This window comes from Leucopleurus acutus, assembly GCF_964270905.1.
Source record: "Leucopleurus acutus genome assembly, chromosome: 7".
NCBI lineage: Eukaryota > Metazoa > Chordata > Mammalia > Artiodactyla > Delphinidae > Leucopleurus > Leucopleurus acutus.
Window position 1 is genome coordinate 94,004,375 of NC_139150.1, and position 6,662 is coordinate 94,011,036.

Consider the following 6,662-nt stretch of genomic DNA (forward strand, 5'->3'; position numbering starts at 1 on the left):
GGAATAGAGAGCATGAAAAGGCCAATTGAGATCCACGGATTTGCCACTTCTGTAAATATTTACATGTGCTGATTATATTTGTAATCATCGTCATGTGTGTGGAAATGTTTCACCTGCTGTTTGTTTAAAACATTCAAGAGCAACTGATACTGTCGCCTTGTGATTTTAATTAAATGTCTAGGAGAGTTTGAGTTTGCAATCAAATTTTAGGGACATCTGATTTAACATAGAACGTGTTGTTTACCAGCTGTGAAAGTCGTGCTTGTTTAGAGAAGTTGTTCTCAAAGTCTGGTCTCCAAATTCTCAGGTTCTGTCCCAGACCTGCTGAGTCAGAAACTCTGGGGGTGGGCAGCAAGTGTGTTTTAATGAACCCCCCAAGGGGTCCCGATGCACGCTCATGTTTGAGAACCATTGCTCTACAGGGATTGTTAACCCCTTAAGGAAAGTAAATTGTATATTAGATAAAACACCAAAGGTAGCGGACATTTCTCTCAACACTAAGCCTCTTGGACATTAAGGAGTCTATCTATGCTCTTACTGGAGCTTTTCTCATCAAACCCTTGGTTCTCCTCTGAGCCTCACACATTTTTTTCCTTTTATAAAGTGCAGGATGAAAACCAAATAACAGCTGTTTCCTTCCTAGGTTTGGGGATAGGGGTTCTGGGATTGAAATCTGCCATGGAGTTCAGGTAGTGCCAATGCTAGGATCGTCCATCAGATACTGATTTTTACTTGTTCCCTTTCCATTTTCCTTGCCCCTGTTCTAAGCAAAACATCAAGTCCTAATGTTGCCTTTTCACCTTTTGCAAGGGGGAAACTGGGCACTACTTAGAGTTAGTGGCTTAGAGCATGTGTGTGTGTTGAGTGGGACAGTGTATATGCATATGTGTTTTAAATCTTTCCCTCATTGAACAGCTGATGCTGGGTGGACTGATGGGAGGAGGGAGAGTCCAGGAGAAGAAAGAGGGCAGGGAGGGTTTTGGGGCCATGATTTAGTGTAGACCCATGCCCCAGGTCCTGACAGCACCCTGCAGAGTGACAAAGTCTCTGAGGAAAATGGTATGGTGGCCCAGGCAGACATGGCTTCCATCTTCACCAAAGGGTGATGCTGGCCTGCATCCCAGGCTGGGTGCATGCTGGGAAGGGACATCCATGCCTGTGAGTCCCCGAGACCTTGGCACACCCAGTGTAGGGGGAGGGAGGGAGAGTGGCTGAGGGGAGGGAGACTGAATTTTTTATTGCCCATGGAATGATAGCTCACAGCCAGATTTGAGTGGGTCTGGAGAAAATAAAGAAACGTGAGCTTTCTTGCACACAGTTGAAAGTGTGCTGAAGACTTTCATACCAGCTTCGATTAGTTTCCCAGGGTCCTTGCCTTCCTCCGCCGCATGTTCTAATCCTCGCTTCTTTCCCCAAATGTATTATCCCAGATGAACACCCAGCACGTTGAATCTGTCTCTCCCATCTGTTTCTCTGTCTTTATACAGAATATTATACAACTTAAGCTAAAGCGAAAACACCAATAAGGCTTGAAACCTTACACTTTTTTTTTTTTTGGTACGCGGGCCTCTCACTGTTGTGGCCTCTCCCGTTGCGGAGCACAGGCTCCGGACGCGCAGGCTCAGTGGCCATGGCTCACGGGCCCAGCTGCTCGGCGGCATGTGGGATCTTCCCGGACCGGGGCATGAACCCGTGTCCCCTGCATCGGCAGGCGGACTCTCAACCACTGCACCACCAGGGAAGCCCTGAAACCTTACACTTTTTGGTACGTGCCTCCTTACCACGAGGTGGTTCCTGCATGTTGGTGGTACAGAGCCCTTAATTCCCGGGGCCAGGGGGGTCTTCGGGGAGAGCATGGGGCATCATGGCTGACTCAGAGCTCGGTGACACAGGTCACCCCGCTGTCCCCACTCCCAGCCTTTGGTGTGGTCAGAGCCCTCAGTGACCAGGAGCTCCATGTTCTTCTGAGGCTGGTTTTGAACAAATGTTTGTGCCGGAAGCACAGGATATGCTGGGTGGAGGAGGTGTGCTGACGATGGGGTACTTTCTTCTTGGAATGGTCAGTATTTTTCGTACTGATTCCTATTTTTAAATGTTAGAGAAATGAAGTCTGTCATATTTGTAGCAAAAATATCTTTTTGGTTTGTCATTTGTCTCCCAACTTCATTTGATATATTTTTGTCTACATAAAAACATAAACCTTTCCACAGTCAAATACAGTATTTCTCATCCTTCATGGATTTTTCCATTGTCTTTCTACCTAGTGAGCTTTTTCTCACATTGAAATTTGTTACCTATTAATCATTTTTTTTCACCTAATTGCTTTTATGGTTTGGCTAATATAAAACTAGGTGTCTTTTGGTGCGTGCAATACAAGTCAAAATGTAAGTTGTTTTCTTTTCCTTAACTACTTAACAAATATCCCCTCAGTATTTGTTGAATAATCCATTCCATTTTCATTGGTATACTTTACTTCTTTTCTCAGAAAGATAGCTTGATTGAGGCATAATTTATATACCATAAAATTCACCCACTTTAAGTGTATGATTCAATAAATTTTAGTATTCTGTAGAGTTATGCAGTCATCCCTATAATGGAACATCTCCAACACTCCCAAAACATCCCTTGTGCCCATTTGCAGTCAGACCTCACTGCCACTGCTCCCCTAGTCAGCCGAGGATCTGCCTTCTGTTTCTAGGGATCTGACAGTTCATATTAGTGCTATCATACACTGTGTAGTCTTTTGCACCTGGCTTCTTTAATGTAGCATGATGGTTTTTAGGTTCATCTGTATTGTAGCATGAATCATTAGTTTGTTCCTTTTAGTCATGGAATAATACTCCATGGTGTGAACATATCAGATTTTATTTGTCCATTCATCGGTTGATGGACATTTGGGTTGTTTCTACCTTTTGGCTATTGTGAATTTAGCTGCTCTGACCGTCGACATACAAATCTTTGTGTGGACGAACGTTTTCATAACTCTGGGGTAGGTTCCTAGGAGTGAAATTACTGGGTCATATGATAAGTTGATGTTTAACTTCTTAAAGAAACTGCCAAGCTGTTTTCCAAAGTGTCTGTGCCATTTTACTTTCCCGTCCCAGGTGCTCTACATCCCTATCAGCACTTGTTCCTGCATGCCTTTTAAAACATTTATATTTGTTTCTGTTTTCTATTTTAAATTGGTATAGTTGTCAGTCTTTTTCAGGTTATGCTTTAAGAGTAACTATGTTTTCATTTCCTTCCATAGTGAGGGAAATGCAGACTGCCGCTTCCCTACTTAATACATTCTTATCTCAGGTCATAGTAACACCCACGAAATTTCAATTCCCCTAAAACATATATAAATTATTTCTCATCCCCTGTCCAACTCCTAAGCAAATTTTGAATTCAGAGCCAAGTAAATTTTGGCTTTGATCTTTGAGCTTACTTCTTTGGGCTTTGGAGAGGATGAAAACACCATGAAAGTTTCCTAGTCTTAAAGTCCTTTTGGACATTGGGGCCAGAGCAAGGCTTTTCTCCTTGTTAATCATTTGGGGTGTGTGGAGGGGTTCTTCATTCAGTACTTTGCTCTGTGATCTTTACCCCAGGTTTGGCGCTGCCCACAGGAAACTCTGGGCTGTTCGAACAGGACCTGGAAGGCCTGTGTCCATGCAGAGATCCGGGACGCCCTGCCTGCCTGCTGACCTGGGCGCACCCAGCTTGCAGCCAGCTCTGCACCCGCTGGGCATGCCTTGCCTGTGCTCGGTCACAGTGTCCTTGAAAACACTGGGTTTCTCCAGTGTGGACTAGAACTTTTTGTTCTGTGTTGTTCCTCCTCCACAGACTGTGTGCCAGCTGACCAGAAGAATTAGGCACAAGGCTGAAGAATCCCCTGCATGGATGACTGTCCCTTGGTCACTGTTTCTTGCTGAGTAGCGTCTCCAGGACTCTTAGGTGTCTCACTGCAGTCTTGCAGAGTGCAGGGTGGAGCAGTCATGAACGGGCATGATTAATTTCATCAGTTGATCTTCATTTCTGCAAAGTCCTTGTGGAGACCAGGTAGATGGACGTAAATGGGGCAAGAGGTGTTTCACCATGGGTGCTCCAACCCAATTGCCCTGCACTCAGCATTTCTCTGAGGATCTTGCCTGTGACAGCACCTTCCTTCCAGAACTTCCTGCGGGGGACATTGGGATACTTTGGGGAAGAATTTTATAGACTATGAAGAACGTTCTCCTTTTAAAAATACAGCTCACATACCATTGCCATCTATTTCAAAAAATAAACCACTTCATCCATGCTAGTGGAATTTTTAAAACAGCGAGATATTATATATGTATTTTTGTATATTTCTATTGTGAAATGATACACATTCAGAAAAGTTCAGAAAACTTATGAGCCACGCGGTCATTAATTATGAAAAACCAAACCCCATGAACATCACCCAGTTCAAGAAACTGCACGTGGCCTGCCTCTGAGGGCCCCCCACTTCCCCACCCCGGCTCCCTGCCCACCACCATCTCCTTATTCACCCTGAAGGCTGCTCAGATGTTCATGATAATTACTTCCTTACCCTCTCAGCACCATCTTCAAACACTAAGTATCGTTTAGTCTTGCCTGTTTTGTTTATTTAATGGTCTCTTTTGATGAACAAAGTTCTAAATTTCAACGCAGTCCAGGTTGTTCAGTATTTTCTTTGATGGCCAGTGCTTTTTATGTCCAGTTTAAGAAGGCCCTGCTGACCAGAGGTCTTGAAGGCAGCCCATATTACTTCGTAAAGCTCCATTGTTTGAACTTTTACACAGATTCTCAGCCATCCACCCCCAACCGTGTGAGGCAGAGACCAGGGCTCACATTTGATCCCAATGCCTCCATACGACTCACTGGAAAGATTCCACTGAGCTGCAGTACCACTGTCCTCAGAAATCAAGGGTCAATCTTGTATGATGTCATTCTGAGCTTTCTAGTCTGTTCCATCAGCCTGTTTTCTTTTAATCCTTGTGCTAATATCACACTGGCTTAATTCCCAAGCCTTTATAATAAATCTCAGTAGAACAAGGTCCAGTAGAACAAGTCTTTCCACCTTCAAGTTTCATGGCTGTTCCGTTGTCATGAATTTTAGAATCAGCTTGTCAAGTTTCATACATGCGCAAAGGTTGGAAATGTGATTGGAATCACATTGAATTTATAGATCAATTTTAAAAGAATTGACATCTTTACAATATTGAAAATTTCAGTCCATAAGCATGGGATATCCCTCCATTTACTTAGGCCTTATTTAAATTTCTTAACACTGTTTTTTGTTTTGTTGTATAGATTCACGCCTCCAGGTGTGCCCATAGCCGTCTCTTTGTGTGCTGAGCATTGGCCCATAACACCCGCCCCTATTCTCGAGATTCCTTCTCCTCCTCCTGTCCTGATTTGGGTTTGAATCTTGACTAAACAGTGAGAGGATGGGGCATATCTCTCTCCTCTCCAGGCCTCAGTTTCCCCATCTGTAAGGTAAGGACCCTAGTGCCTGTGTCATAGGTATGAGAAGATTAAACAAGAAAGTACACTTGATAGGTTTCGTTAGAGTCTGGGACATAAGAAGAACTCAGTTAATGTTACTTTGAAAAACAGGATCAAGGAAACAAGCAACCTGCAGGATGGGTGCTATTCAGAGGGAGCTTGTATGCTGTGTGGACCAGTCACACAAGAGATGGCCTGGGGTCTACTTTCTGGAGGGGGTGGTTCTGGAAGGATGGATGGATTTGCATATGGGACTAAGGGCAGTCCAGGGCTCACAGTCTGCACCCCAGCCCCAAGGAAGTTCAGTGGCTTTTAGCCCACTGGTTGGTGAGCAGAAAGGCAGGTGGAGGCGGGGTTGTCATCTGAATGCAGTAAGGGGTGGCTGGCCTGGTGCTGGTGTTCTGACCCTGCAGAGGGCTGTGTTTCAGCCCAGCTCAGCTGCTAGTTGAGGTCGCTGTGCATCACGCAAGCTCTCACCCAGCCCTTTGTCTTCTAGTGAGGACAGGATTCAGGCTATACTCTGGGTTGTAATAGCAGCAGGAGAATGGACTCACTGACTGCTCCTGCCATTTATAAGTGGGACCTAGGTGACATCACACATCTAACTTCAGGGGAGGACCCAGTAACTCTGGCCTGGCCTCACAACATGTTACAATGTGCCAGGGAATTTTACAAGCTACACTTTAAAAATCATAGTCATAATGATGTTATGGAAAGCGATAGAAGGCAACGAGGGTCAAGAAGAAAAATAGCAACAGAAGAGGTGCAGGCACGGGGAGTTGCTATTTTAAATGCCCTGAGAAGGGACAAAGTGTGATAAACAGGCAGTTTTTTTTTTTTTTTTTTCTTGAAGAACCTGGACTTGGGACGTTTCTCATAGGAGAGGTATTGGGTCTATGGGAGGAGCTTGCAGAAAGGGGAGCAAGCAGGTCCACCCAAATGCCCCTGAATTCTTCCTGAAGGTGTCCACGTGCCTTGGGAAACCAATTCTCCCCCGTGACACACTTACTGAACAAAACCCAGTGTGCCAAACAGACGCCCGCATCCTGGAGTTGATACTGAAGGAGTCTGGAGAAACAACTTCCTGCTGAAATGTCTTGGATCTGGGTCTGACTTTCAGAGCTAGGGCAGAACATCAGATAGCTTCTCAGGCCCGTGGACACCAGAGA